The 14,133-nt window shown below is 43.5% G+C and overlaps 1 protein-coding gene across 1 annotated transcript in view; it reads right to left on the bottom strand.

Annotated features, from left to right (window-relative positions):
• The window catches only part of cacna1g (calcium channel, voltage-dependent, T type, alpha 1G subunit), a 695,215-nt gene that overhangs the window by 311,694 nt on the left and 369,388 nt on the right, over positions 1-14,133 (bottom strand).

Here is a 14,133-nt window from a genome sequence, read left to right on the forward strand (position 1 = left end):
CCAGCCCCCACCAGAATCCCACCACCCCACCCGCCCACCCCCACCCACACCCCATCCCCAAGGGGGCCAACGGCCCCAAGCAGCCAGGAAGCCAGACACAGGGGCAGAGCGCCACACCGAAGGGACGGCAACCAGCCCACCACTAGGCAGGCCGCCACCGGAGGCCGGCCAGAGGGAACCGGAGCCAGGTCCCAATGCGAGTCCAGAAGGCAAAAATGGACAGAGCGGTGGGGCCCGGTGGGGCCCGGCGACGCCAACGGGGAGGCACCCCGCATACCCCCCCCGCACCAGTCCCCGGGCGAGCACAGCACACCCAAGGCCCCCACATCCCACAATGCGAACCGACCCCCCCCACCAGGAGAGAGCCACCACACACCACCAGCCCACGCCACAGTCACAGCACCCACCAGGACAGCCAATCCAGACCCCGCAGCCCACAAAGATCCACCGTACCAGCCGGGACCCATCGGGCATGCAGGATAACCCCCACAGGCCACGACCCCCCGGCCCCGGGGACCCCCAGCCACAGTGACATGGATGATGGTACACCCTGCCGCCCCATAGCCGTAAGGGGGCCAGATCCCACCAGCGAGGCCATAACTGTGAATCCCACCCATTACTCCCCTATTAATACGTTTCCGGATCCCTGACGGGAAACATTATCCCAGTGATAATGTAACCCTGAGTGTCATGTGGTGCATTAAAAGTGGGGAGGCTGGGGGGGCGTCAGCCAACCCAGACCTATCCCCAAGGTGAGTGTGTGTGGTGCATTAAAAAAAGATTGGAGAGCAGGGGAGGCAGGCAAGAGGGTGATGAGGGGGAGACAGGGCCGTATAGCCCTGCCACCCGCCCCACCACCCGCCCCACCACAGTGACTATCGTTCCCACCCCCACCTGCCCTCGGGGCCCTAACTGTTTTTCTCCTTATATGTGCCTAAAGGTTGCCATTTACAGAGAGGTGTGAAAAATGTGAAGTGCACAATAAGAGGCAGTCTGGTGTGGCTCCATCCCAAGAGGACAGAGCAGTGGGGGAGACAGGTAGTAAGACCACCGGTGCTGACGCAGAGGGCCCCCAGAGTCAAGGGGCCATGGAGGGCCCACATGAACCAACTGGCCCAGACAGCACAACAACCCCCGGGAGCCGCAGATCAGAGCAGCACTCCGGCAGGCACCATAGCCCCAACACGGGCCAGCTGCACACAGCACCCCACCCCGAAGGGGGGACCAGGCCACGCCACAAGGAAGCGAGGGCCATAAGCCGCCATGCCCACCCAGGAGCCGGCATGCCAAGGACGCATGGCGCCCACCCCGCAGCAGGGTTTGTGCAGCAATCCAACTCAAAACATGAGAAACGTAACTATGGAACATCAATGGAACACTGAACATTGCGACTTCCAAAAAAAGGGATGCGGTTAACCATCCCTCAAGGTCCCTGTTGGTGGGAGGAGGGTAAAGTGCCTCTCTACTGTAGGGGCCTTCCCCAGTAGTGTGAGAATACCCACTTTTACTAGAATTGTCCAACATTTAGTGCTACTGGACGCACTCCGTCTAATCAGTTCCTCTGATCTAATAACATACATCATGAGTCATTTGTCCTGTGTGACCCTCGATTATGTGTTTTAAAGAAAACTTCACAAAAATAAATGTCCATTCAAATAAAGTGGTAATAATGTCTGAATTCACCTGGGCCACGTTTATCTCTTCATTCATTTCAGTTTTGTTACTCTGTACCTCGTCTGAACTCTGTCAGCCTCTCTCTTGCACGATAGGCCGCTCTGTCTGAAGCGTTGGCACGTTTCCATGGCATCGCTGCGTTCAGCCGGTCCTCTGCGGTCGCTGCGGCGCTTGTCTTGGTTCTCACCGTCACCTTGACTCCACGTCAATTTAGGTCCTGTGCTGCTTCGTCCGCTGTCCCATAGATCTGCAGTCCAGAGTCCCAGAACACTCGCATCTGTTGTGTAAGGTGTCTGGTATCGCATCCCCTTCTCTTTCAGTGCCGCTTTGATGGGACCATATGCTTTCGACTTTGTGGAATTCACTCGCTCGCTCTTTGTCAACTTTAGAGTTGACAGGAGCTCACGTTCCCACTAATAGGGAACGTGAGCTGGGATTAGACCGTTGTGAGACAGGTTAGTTTTACCCTACTGATGATGTGTTGTTGTAATAGTAACATGTCATGATATCTACAGGTATGGCTTTAAACTAGACCTTGTGACCCAAAAAGGGCATTACATTGTTTTGCTTTTCAGTACTTTAAATTGGGATACAAGTATTAGTAGTCATTCCAATGGTAGTATTATGTATGTTTTGTTCTTTTTGAAATGTTAGTTGTTAAAGGTGACTACCTTCAAAAAGTGTAATGACATGTTGACACCCATTTGCAATGCATACAAGTAATTATAACATACACATACAAATTACATGTACTAACTTGAATTCAGGGAGCTCTGTAGTAGTTCATGGTTGATTAATTTAAAAATAACAACAATAATGTTGAATTTTACAGTGTCAGTGCAGTGGGACTAAACATGTTAAATTTAATTGTACAATGTCATGTTACAAGCAAAAGAACCTATACCTAAGTTATAACTTAGGTATACCTAAGTTATACCATTACACTTTTTGAAGGTAGTCACCTTTAACAAGTAACATTTCAAAAAGAACAAAACATATATAATACTACCATTGGAATGACTACTAATACTTGTATCCCAATTTAAAGTACTGAAAAGTAAAAAACGATTTTGACATTACCCATGCCATTTTGAGTAAGAATATCTCAGTAACTACAAATATAACCCTGCTGCTTTTTTGTACAGTGATAGAAGACAGCTGGAACTGTCTTGTAGAAAAATTTGGGGTCTCTGGTACCTGTCCCACACTGAGATTTTTGCCACCAAAAATAGCCAATTAAAAATCTCGTCCAACTTTGGGAGCTCATATTTTCCAAACTGAGGTGCTTAGAAAGCTCCAGTTTGCTAAGTTATCACACAAGTTTGTGTAGAATGGAACCCAGGGGTGTTAGAACACTTCTGTGCAGTATTTCTAGTACTTTTAAGGTCCCAAACCCCACTTGTGAGTAGGTATCTCTTAATTTTTTAGCATTTTTAGCAAGCCCCCATGGCCTGCAGAGTGTAGGGAAACACCTGGGGATGTTTGTGGGGCACTAGCTACATGCAGAGGCCTTGTTTACCAACTCACAGTTCTCTGGTACATCTAGAGGCTGAGAAATAACCACTTAAAGATGCATAAAACGCTCGCAAGGCTTTTTATAGCCCAAATTCTGAAAATTTCAGACCCCCACAACTCAGAAACTATTTGAGCTACAGGCCTACAATTTTGCATAGAAAGTACTTTTGTGACTATCTAATGGCATGCAAGTTTAGAACTAATTTGAAAATGGTGCAGCAACACCCCCAAGGAATATCTGGTCATTTCACCTGGAATGACCCGTAAGTTAATAAACGCCCACTAGTTCACTAGTGGAGTCAAAAAGACCTGATCAAGTGTCAAATTTCTTCACTAGTTCACTAGCTGGACTTTATTGACACTCTACTAGTTAATTAGTGAACCTGTACTGCTCCTTGCATTACATGCTAATGAGGAGGAGGAGGAAAGCGTGTAATGGTTTCCTATTGGCTGCCAGTTTCATTTTCTAAAACAAACATGGCGAACAGCGTCTTGAGGTGTATCAGATGAAGGTGCAGAGCATCTGTAATGCTCTATCTGTAGTGTTTATCTTAAGTTTTGTCGCTCTTTCAAGTTCTGTAGTCTCGATTCTTAAGTTTCTTGTTGCCATAATCGAGGGACGAGAGATCGGTTTTATGCGTTTTATTGACCAATATCATCACAAGGACGACCAGCGGGAAAGGCCGAGGAAACTTTCAGAGGTAACAGAAGTTTTTTGGGGAATACTACTGTTATTATGATATAAAATGTAGTTTTAAGATTATTTCAGGCGATAAAGTAGTTGTGTAATTGTCAAATATGTGGTCAATTTATTCAGATATAGCCGGATTAAAAATTTGCTCCAACGGTTTCGGAGATATGAGGCACCACGTTAGACGGCTGTGATCGGCCGGTAAGCGCTCACTGTAGCCACCGAGAGCAGCCTTATGTCGGCAATACTTTTTGAAATCTGCCGCTGGCTCTGATGGTTCTATAGCGGTTAAACGGGGTTATAAGTAGTTTTACATTTATCCAATGGTCGCACTTTGGGCTCATGGTGTATTTTTTTTATTGTTCAGAGAAAAATGGGCTTGAAAGAAGCTAAAATCAATATTCATAACATAATATTGTTCAAGTTATACTCAATCGCTGACTGTGTGCTTCTGAATTATTGTTTTATCTTCATTACCTGCAGAAAAACTTTGTTCTACTCTTATGACTATTACTGTGCATTAAAAATAGCATTTAATCAATATTTTATTCTAGAGACATCTGAAGAAACCCAGATTCCTCACTGACTGCTGGGATACTCCACAGACAGAACATCAGCAGCTCCATCTTCAGCATCTGGACCAGCAGGATGCTGTTGATGGAAACTGAAGGAGATTATATTTAAGTATTTTGCAATGAAATATTTTTCGACTGTGTTCAAAAAATGAATTGAATTGTTGAAGCCAGAAGTAAATGTTCCTCTAATATCAGACCAGTTTGATCAGACACTGCTGATGTTTGAGAAGATTTCTGTTTTATTACCTGACAGGCAGAAAAAGAGCTCACCTGCAGGAGTTCAACTGTATTCAGGTTCTGAGTACAGTAGTTGACATGAAATATTCTCTCAATCAGTGATCATGTTCAGCATACAGGAGTCCTGGTGATCACATTGAAGTGTAGTGATGTTTGTGTATGTGTCAGACTATAAACCTCTGGATGTTGAAGGACAAACATCAGGTTTTTGTGATGTAAAGAAATTACACCAAGATAAATAATTTCACAACTTTTTCCACCTTTAATGTGACCTATAAACTGTACAACGCAATTGAAAAACAAACTGAAACATTTCAGGTAGGCCAAGTAAAAATAAACTGAGATAATGAGATTGGACAAGTGTGCACACCCTCTTGGGAATGTGACTGTGTTCAGATTTAACCAGTTACATTCAAACTCATGTTAAATTGGTGTCAGCACACACCTGTCACCATTTAAAGTGCCTCTGATTAACCCCAAATAAAGTTTAGCTGTTCTAGTAGGCTTTTCCTGACATTTTTGTAGTAGCCACATCTTCCAGTACAAGTCATGGTTCGCAGAGCGCTTCCAAAGCATCAGAGGGATCTCATTGTTCAAAGATATCAGTCAGGTGAAGGGTACAAAAGAATGACCAAGGAATTAAATGTACCATAGAACACAGTGAAGGCAGTCATCACCAAGTGGAGAAAAAAATGCCACAACAGTGACATTACCAAGAACAAGACGTCTCTCCAAATTTGATGATAAGACAAGAAGAAAACTGGTCAGGGAGGCTGCCAAGAGGTCGACTACAACATTGAAGGAGCTGCAGGAATTTCTGGCAAGTAATGGCTGTGTAGTACATGTGACAACAATCTCCTGCCTTCTTCATATGTCCGGGCTATGGGGTAGGTTGGCACGACGGAAGCCTTATCTTATGAAGAAAAACATCCAAGCCCAGTTTCATTTTGCAAAAACACACCTGAAATCTCCCAAACGCATGTGGGAAAATGTTTTCTGGTCCGATGAAACCAAGGTTGAACTTTATGGCCATGATTCCAAAAGGTATATTTGGGGCAAAAACAACACTGCTCATCACCAAAAGAACAACATGCCTATGGTGAAGCATGGTGGTGACAGCATCATGCATTTGGGCTGTTTTTCTTCAGCTGGGACTGGGGTTTTAGTCATGATAGAGGGAATTATGAACAGTTCCAAATACCAGTCAGTGTTGGCACAAAACCTTCAGACTTCTGTTAGACAGCTGAAGATGAAGAGGTACTTCATCTTTCAGTACGACAATGACCCAAAGCACACAGCCAAATCAAGAAAGAATGACTTCACAAGAATAAGACTGAGGTTTTGGAATGGCTCAGCCAGAGTCCAGACCTGAATCTGATCGAACATCTGTGAAGCGGTCTGTGCACAGGAGGTGCCCTCACAATCTGTCAGATTTGGAGCGGTTTTGCAAAGAAGAGTGGGCAAATATTGCCACATCAAGATGTGCCATGCTGAAAGACTCCTACCCAAAAAGACTGAGTGCTGTAACAAAGTATTAATTTCAGAGTGTGCATATTTATGCAACCAGGCAATTTTAAGCTGTTTATTTTTGTTTTTTCCCCTTTAAAGGTTTTGGTTTGTTTTTAAATTGCATTCTACAGGTTATAGATCACATTAAAGGTGGAAAAAGTTGAGAAATTATTTATCTTGGTGTCATTTCTTTACATCACAAAAACCTGGCTAGGGGTGTGTAGACTTTTTATACCCACTGTATGTAGAATGTAGACCAATGTATTTTAGTAATGTTAATAATAAAGCTGTAAACCATCCATCCCTGTTTATGAGGTGTCCTCGTGAAGGTTTAATATTTTTTCAGCAATCAGTTTCTGAAAAGGTTTTGTGGATAGAAATGATAGAACTGAGAATGAGATGGTTGAGTTCAATTGCATCACAAACTGCAGCTGTCAATAAATCATCAGCTCTAAAACATTTTAAAAATTTATGACAATCTTACACACTTGAATATATATTACATACATATATACATTAAGTATCTGTCTAGCTATACTAATATTGTTCAATATTGCATCTGGGTTCTAATGGGTTAAAGCTACACATCATACAATCTGAATACTGACCAGTCAAAATTCTTATCCCGCCTGCCTAATTTGCATGCAGTCCACGAGTGACCATGTTGATCTTTGTGTTGCACTAGAGACATTAATGTCACATGTTGCAGTTTACATGTTAACTAGTAAGGGCCAAATGCGCAGTGGTTTCACTAGGTAAGATTTTTCTACCCTTAGTTGTTAACTCGTCAGGTTAAAAATTGGTCACTAGTTAACTAGTAAGGCATGAAATGTCCACTAGTTAACGAGTTGGGATCTTTTCGACCTTACTAGTTAACTAGTGAGGCTCAGAATGTTTACTAGTTAAATAGTAAATGTCAAGGTATCCACTAGTTGCACTAGTTGGGCTCATTTTGACCTCACTACTGAACTAGTGAAACACGTTTTCTTACTAGTAAACTAATTGGGTCCAGAGTGAGTCACTATTTAACAAGTGACACTGATGTTCATTTCAATAGTTAACTAGTCAAAGGCATATTGCCTCACAAGTCAGACTCAGAAATGAACGTTTACAAACTTTGATTTAACATGTTTGACATTTTCCCTACATGTTGGGCTTTTCCTTTAACTAGCTGAGCCTTACGCAGCACTAGTTAGCGACTGTACACAACTAGTACAACATTTCTCTAACATGTAGGGATTTCTGGCACACTAGTTCATGTTTATGGCATACTGGTTGACATTTACATCTTACTAGTTTCACAAAATCGCTTACTAGTTGACGTGAAAACAAGTAGTGAACTTGTGAAGTGTTGTAACTGGCAAACATGTCTCTAGTCAAATTTTATCATCTTACTAGTTAACTAGTTGTGTGCGCATATCAACTAGTAAACAATTTTATCAAACATGTTCAGTCAAAGTCTGTGCAAGTTCAGTATAGAGCCTGACAAGTGAGGCAAAATGTCTTCCACTAGTTAACTAGTGAGATGAATATCAGTGTCACTACTGAACCAGTGACTCACTCTGGACCCAACTAGTTTACTAGTAAGAAAACATATGTTTCACTAGTTAACTAGTGGGGTCAAAATGAGCCCAAATAGTGTAACAAGCGTATATCTTGACATTCACTAGTTAACTAGTAAACATTTTGAGCCTCACTAGACAACTAGTAAGGTCAAAATAAACTAAGTAGTAAAGTAGTCTGGGTTTCTGCATTCACTAGTCAACATGTAGCCTATAATAGGCAGCTCCTAGTTAACTAGCTGCAATTTCTCAGGGCAACTTGTCAACTAGTATAAAACATGCAAATGATTTGGGTAGCATAATGACAAAATCTGAATCCTGATTGGTGTATTTTAACTGTAGAGCCAATAGGAATCCTGGATGCAGACTTTCTACCCACCTCCTCGTTAGTTTTTTGTCTAACTAGTTAACTAGTGAGCACTTTGGCATTCATTAGTTTCACTAGTGAACATTTTGGACCTCACTAGTTAAACTAGTGAAGTCAAAATGTCTCACTAGTTAACTAGTGGATATTTGAGGCGTCACTAGTTAACTAGTACAACTTTTGAGCTTCATTAGTTAAAAATTTAGACTTCAAGAGGCTTTTACTAGTTAGCTAGACAGTATTTTGGTCTTCACTAGTTAACTAGTGGCTGTTTTGGTCCTTACTAGTTAACTAGTGAAGGAAATCATAGGTCACTAGTTTACTAGTGAGGAGCATCCATGTTTGACTAGTTAACATGCTGCTGAAAATGATTGAATAGTCAGATTTTTTGTCCAACTAGTACAGCAAAGTGCATAACTAGTGTGGCTGAATGTCCAACTAGTGCTGACAAAGACCGAACTAGTGAAGAAAACTAATGTCTGATATCAAGGATGTGGAATAAATGCTCAAAAGGCTTTCCATAAAAGACCACCTTAGCTGTGTTACAAGGATGTCTGCAAGAAAGACATGAAGGCACTTGACATCAACACTGAGTCCTGGGAGGACCTTGCACCCGACCATGCGAGGTGGAAAAGCACCCAGAATCAACACCTCAAGTCAGGGGAAGAGAAGCTGACTAACACAGAAGCAGAACAGAGGGCCCGCAGAAAGGAATGCAACAACCCCAACTGACCAGAGACCACACACAAATGTGACTTTTGCGACAGAAATTGTCTTTCTGCGTAGGTCTCCTTAGCCACAAGCGACGCTGCAACAGCTGAACAGACAGGACAACCAGGATGTACACCCATGATCAACCCTGATCAGTGGAGGCACAGATTTTGGGGATGTGAAATACCACCTTAGCCGTTAATAAACACAGACATAGGGTCTATGTTTATTAATGTTACAAAACTCTGTGTTTACATTCTGTCAGACTTGAAAGCAAATGTTTCAAATGATTCTTGTAAAAATCGCGTGTGCTGGAAAGCTGCATGGAGGTTGTGCTTTGTTCTTGCTAATAAACATTGTTTTCATTTTGCCAAATTTCTACAGTGGAGGTGGAGAGTGAAAACTGGCATAGTGCCACAGTTGTGTGCCACAGTAATAGAAAATACATCACACTGAAACAAGTTACAGTCAAACATAAAATCTATATGTTCTATTATATTTTTATAAAAGCATTTGGCAGGCAGCAAATGTCAGCACAACAGGACACCTTCCCACTTCTAGTGTAAACATTAAAAGATAAAATAGTCCTGAGAGGCTCTGCTGGAGTTTTAGTAACTGGGTCAGCATTTAAGGGATTTGTCAATCCTAAGTACATTAAAGATGTGGTAAGCAGGCATGTGCGGGTGGGTGGTGGGTGGTGGGTGGTGGGTGGGGGGGTGTCGGGGCTGAAGCCCTTGCCTCTTTTGCCCCGTGTTTCCCAAAGTGCCCTTTTTTCAAAGTTGTTTTTTTTAATTTTATTTAATTTTATGTAGTTTTGTGTGTGTGTGTGTGTGTGTGTGTGTGTGTGTGTGTAAAAGTATTTGAGGCCCAAAATAATAAAAAATAACAATCATTCAGATCTACCCTCAGTCGGTCACATGATCTACGTAGACGTGCAGTGTAGCTCAGTGCTAGCACTGCTAGTCCAGAAACCGGAGACCTGAGGGGGGACTTCAATAACTGATTGTCCGGTGAGGAGGTTCTGCAGTGGGATTCGCTTGTGCACGGTGTATTTTTAGTCATCATCTCAGTCTAAGTTTTAATTGAGAAAATATTTAATTTAATAATGTATTGCACTGAAGACAGTCAGTGAAAATATAAAACTTTTTCTAGTCTTGAAACTGCTTTTACAGTAAAAGTGTGACCACTTAGGATACATTAAACTCCAGGAGAGAACTTGGCTGAAGGATGTACGGAAACTGAAGTCTCATCTCCATGTGAGGTTATACAGACATCAGAAGCTTCTTGATCCTGTGTCTATTGGATGTTGATGGGTTTGCAATCAATGGAGTGTCTCACTAAAGTTTTGCACAGCCTGTCTGGAGGCTGGAGGGATCCATGTTACCCTAACTAGGAGAGAAAACTTGAGAAAGAAAAGAAAAACTTGTAGAGTGAGGAAATTTGTAGAAGAAAGAATAGAGGCAGAATGGATTTGTGAAGAAATGAAGGACATAAAGGTGAATAAAAAGGAGCAAGAGGTAAAAAGCAGTCAACAAGGGAGGAGGAAAAGAGGAAGATGAAGCAGAACTGAAAGAACAAAAAAAAACTGAGCAGGAACACAAGGGGGAAAGTCAGGAAAAAAGGGATGGTAGAAAGGTCAAGACGAGAAAGCTATAAAACCTTCTCTGTGTGTATGTGTGAGAGAGAGAGAGTGAGTGTGTTTTTGTGTGCTGAGGATGTTTGGCATCTGGATGTGTTTATAGGCACTGGGTCAGGGACCGAAAGTAACCCTGAAAAGCCTGGCTAGGCTTCTGTCTCCTACCACACACCTACACACACAAACACATGGCTTGTGTCACTTACTTTACTTGTGTTATATAACTTCACACCAAATTACATATGCCAAAAACACAACAGCCAACACAATGGCCTCAAACAAATATCTCAAAGCTGAAACCTGCACTTGGCAAACAGCTTTATTCTCTTTCTACAAACCACCACAAGAAGATCAGAGGAGAATACTGTGTGATGAAAGCACATTTTTAATAACATCCATCCATCCATTCTCTATACACCGCGTTATCCTCACTAGGGTCGTGGATGGTGCTGGAGTCTATCCCAGCTGACTCGGGTGAAGGCAGGGGACACCCTGGACAGGTCGCCAGTCTGTCGCAGGATTTTTAATAACAGCGCAAGTGAAATGTAAGTTATGATTACTGGAGGGAATTCACCACTGATAACTACAGCAAATGGGCATTTCAGGATTCAAAGCAGAAGACTATGGTGGACATGACATGCAAGTTAAAGGAACTGTCCCAAAGGTAATAGTTCCTCCAGTGCATTGTTACCGTACTACACAGGACAAAGGACCCAGATCATTGCATATTCCTTTGCAGATGTATCAAAAGTGTAACACTCTTAAATCTTCTGAATGTCATACTCTGCAAAAATGGGCCAAAAAGCCTGGACTTCATCAAAGGCCCATCATGCATAAAATCTCTCGGGTGGTTCCTTGGAGCAGGTCTTGTGCTTAAAATCAATGTTTACTTTTTCTATGACCGTGATCTTTCTTTAAACTTAACCAAGTGCTTTCAATTGCCTAACCACAGCAGTAAAAACATTCATCACACTTTGGCTGGCTGGAGCAGGTACCGAAGGGACTACAAATGACAGTGAACAGTATGCAAATACCTTCAACTTACACATTTTCTCCCTGGCAGCTTTGCATTTTCCACAAAACATATATATTTTAATGCAAATAAGTTAGATACAAGCATTATTTTAAGTTGACAGGGCTGCCACCGTGACTGCACCAATCCGTCAGATTGCTATTGGCACTGACTGTCAGAAAAATGTGTTTTTCCTTTGACATTCCTTCCGTCTGGTTGTTGCGTTCCCATGATTTAGGATATGTTCTAATTCCTTTACTATCATACTATGTAGCATGCCAACAAAAGATTCATCCATCCATCCATTCATTCTCTATACACCGCTTTATCCTCACTATGGTCGCGGCGGGGGGTGCTGGAGCCTATCCCAGCTGACTCGGGCGAAGGCAGGGGACACCCTGGACAGGTTGCCAGTCTGTCGCAGGGCTACATATACAGACAAACAATCACATTCACAATCACACCTACGGGCAATTTAGAGTAACCAATTCACCTTAGCATATTTTTGGACTGTGGGAGGAAGCCGGAGTGCCCGGAGAGAACCCATGCATGCACAGGGAGAACATGATAACTCCACGCAGAAAGATCCCAGGCCCACGCCAGGATTTGAACCGGGAATGTTCTTGCTGCAAGGCGAAAGTGCTAACCACTATACCACTGTGCAGATGTCAAATACAGTAAGCCAAAATTAGCTGAATGTTCTATTACATCCTTATTTTGCAGTATGTAAGCCAGCATGTTTCTCTGACCTTGCCACAGCAGAAAATATGTCACATGTATGGCACATCGAGGTGTCTTGATATAACATGCTTGAGCCACAGAGAGAGAACAAAGATATGATTTTGCACCATAGACTATAATATGACATGTTTTACACCAGTCACTCCCACCCGTCCTGTTTTCTCACCTCCTTCATTGCTTGATCTTCTGTGCCATCAAGACATTACAGCCTTACGTCAGATCTGCCTTATTCAACTTTATGCTTAAATACACCACATGAGGTGCATTTCTGCCTACTTTAAAAGATTTTAATGTGCTAATTAGCAGGGTGGGGCTGACAGACTTTTCCACAAACATTCATGCTGAAGGCCCGGTCACACCGCCCGAACTTTGCTGGAGCGTTCCTTGAACGGTAGGGAGGGGGGGCCGAATTTCGACAACGCTCGTCACCGCGCACAAAATAGGAAAAAAAAAATCGAAAACACGGGCGTTGGAATAGCGGTGCACCGCTGAAGCCGGCATTGCTTTAGCATTGGTTTAGCGGTAGCGAGCGTTGGTTTAGCGGTGACGCGAGCGTTGGTATAGCGGCTGAAGCAATGGAGTCAGGTAAATAGATGTGGCCCACTGGTTGTGTCAAGAAATATTTAACAACTGTGAAAAAATACCGTTATGTATTTTACTGCTGGAAGGCTCATGGATCCTCATTCCTCAGCTCCACCATCAGCTTGTCATACAGTCCATGTTCAGGCCTTCTCAGTATCCACTGTCTGACCCACACAACTCTGTCTCTCCTTCTCTCTCTTCTCCTTCTGTCAACAGCTTGTTGCAATCTGAGGAGGTTCTGATTCTGCTGCTGGACTAGTGCACCAATCATAGCAAGTCTCTCAGCATCCATGGTGATACAGTTTTACTGTAACTTTGAGCAAATTCGATATAGATGAGGTCTGAACTCAACGGCAGCTCGATTCCAAATGAGCTCCTGGTCATTTCTCCCCGTATTTATAGCCAAATTCTGGTCCCGCTCCGACACCTCTATACCAACGCCAAACCAAAGTTCATCGCCGCCATGGATCGCTGCTTCAACACCCGACACCGTTCCAGCAACCCCGTGTCCGCTCGTAAAACGCTTACAACCGCTCCACCGAAGTTTGTGCCACGTTTAATCGCCGCCCGGGCAACGCTGGCGAAACAGCGGTGGTCCAGCGTTCAAGATTTCTGCGTTGGCCTAGCGGACCCAAGCGTCCACGAACTTGCGTCTCGCGGTGCCAAACTTTGACTGGGCATTGGTGGAGCGGGGGTGAACTTTGCCGGGGTGGAAAATTGCCCCCTCCTCACCGCTCGCAATATTTTGTCCAGGTCAAAACTTTCGGAGCGGTAGGAGGGCCCCTCCAGATATATCAGCAGTGGCCGAGCGTATACGGCGTTGCTTTAACGAGGGCCAACTTCTGTTAAACGGTGGTGAACGGTTACGAGCGGTGATGAACTTTTTTCACCGCTCCAGGAACGCTCCAACAAAGTTCGGGCGGTGTGACCGGGCCATGAGATTAGGGGAGAAGATGCTGCTGTATTTTCTTTTACCGCTGATAAGGTCCCAGGTGGCAGCATGAGACTTCAGGAAGAGGTGGGGATAGGTGACCATTCCACATGTTCAGCAGATTTGTTTCCTTTCAAACAGATTGGAAACACACCTGGTTGACATCTGACCACACTGAGTGTCAGACTATCTCCAGATGTGGTTCTTAGCATGCTGCATGCATTTACACCTTACATTAACATGCATTTTTCCTCATCCAGCTAAGTAATCATGATGCAGATTGCATGTTAATATCAGCTGTAAATTGGGTCAAAGAGAAGGAAGCACGGGAATAACAAACTAGACTGAGAGTGAACGAGCAAGAAAATATCCTTCAGATGTTGTTGGGCCTTC

The sequence above is a fragment of the Acanthochromis polyacanthus genome, chromosome 19, assembly GCF_021347895.1.
Source record: "Acanthochromis polyacanthus isolate Apoly-LR-REF ecotype Palm Island chromosome 19, KAUST_Apoly_ChrSc, whole genome shotgun sequence".
NCBI lineage: Eukaryota > Metazoa > Chordata > Actinopteri > Pomacentridae > Acanthochromis > Acanthochromis polyacanthus.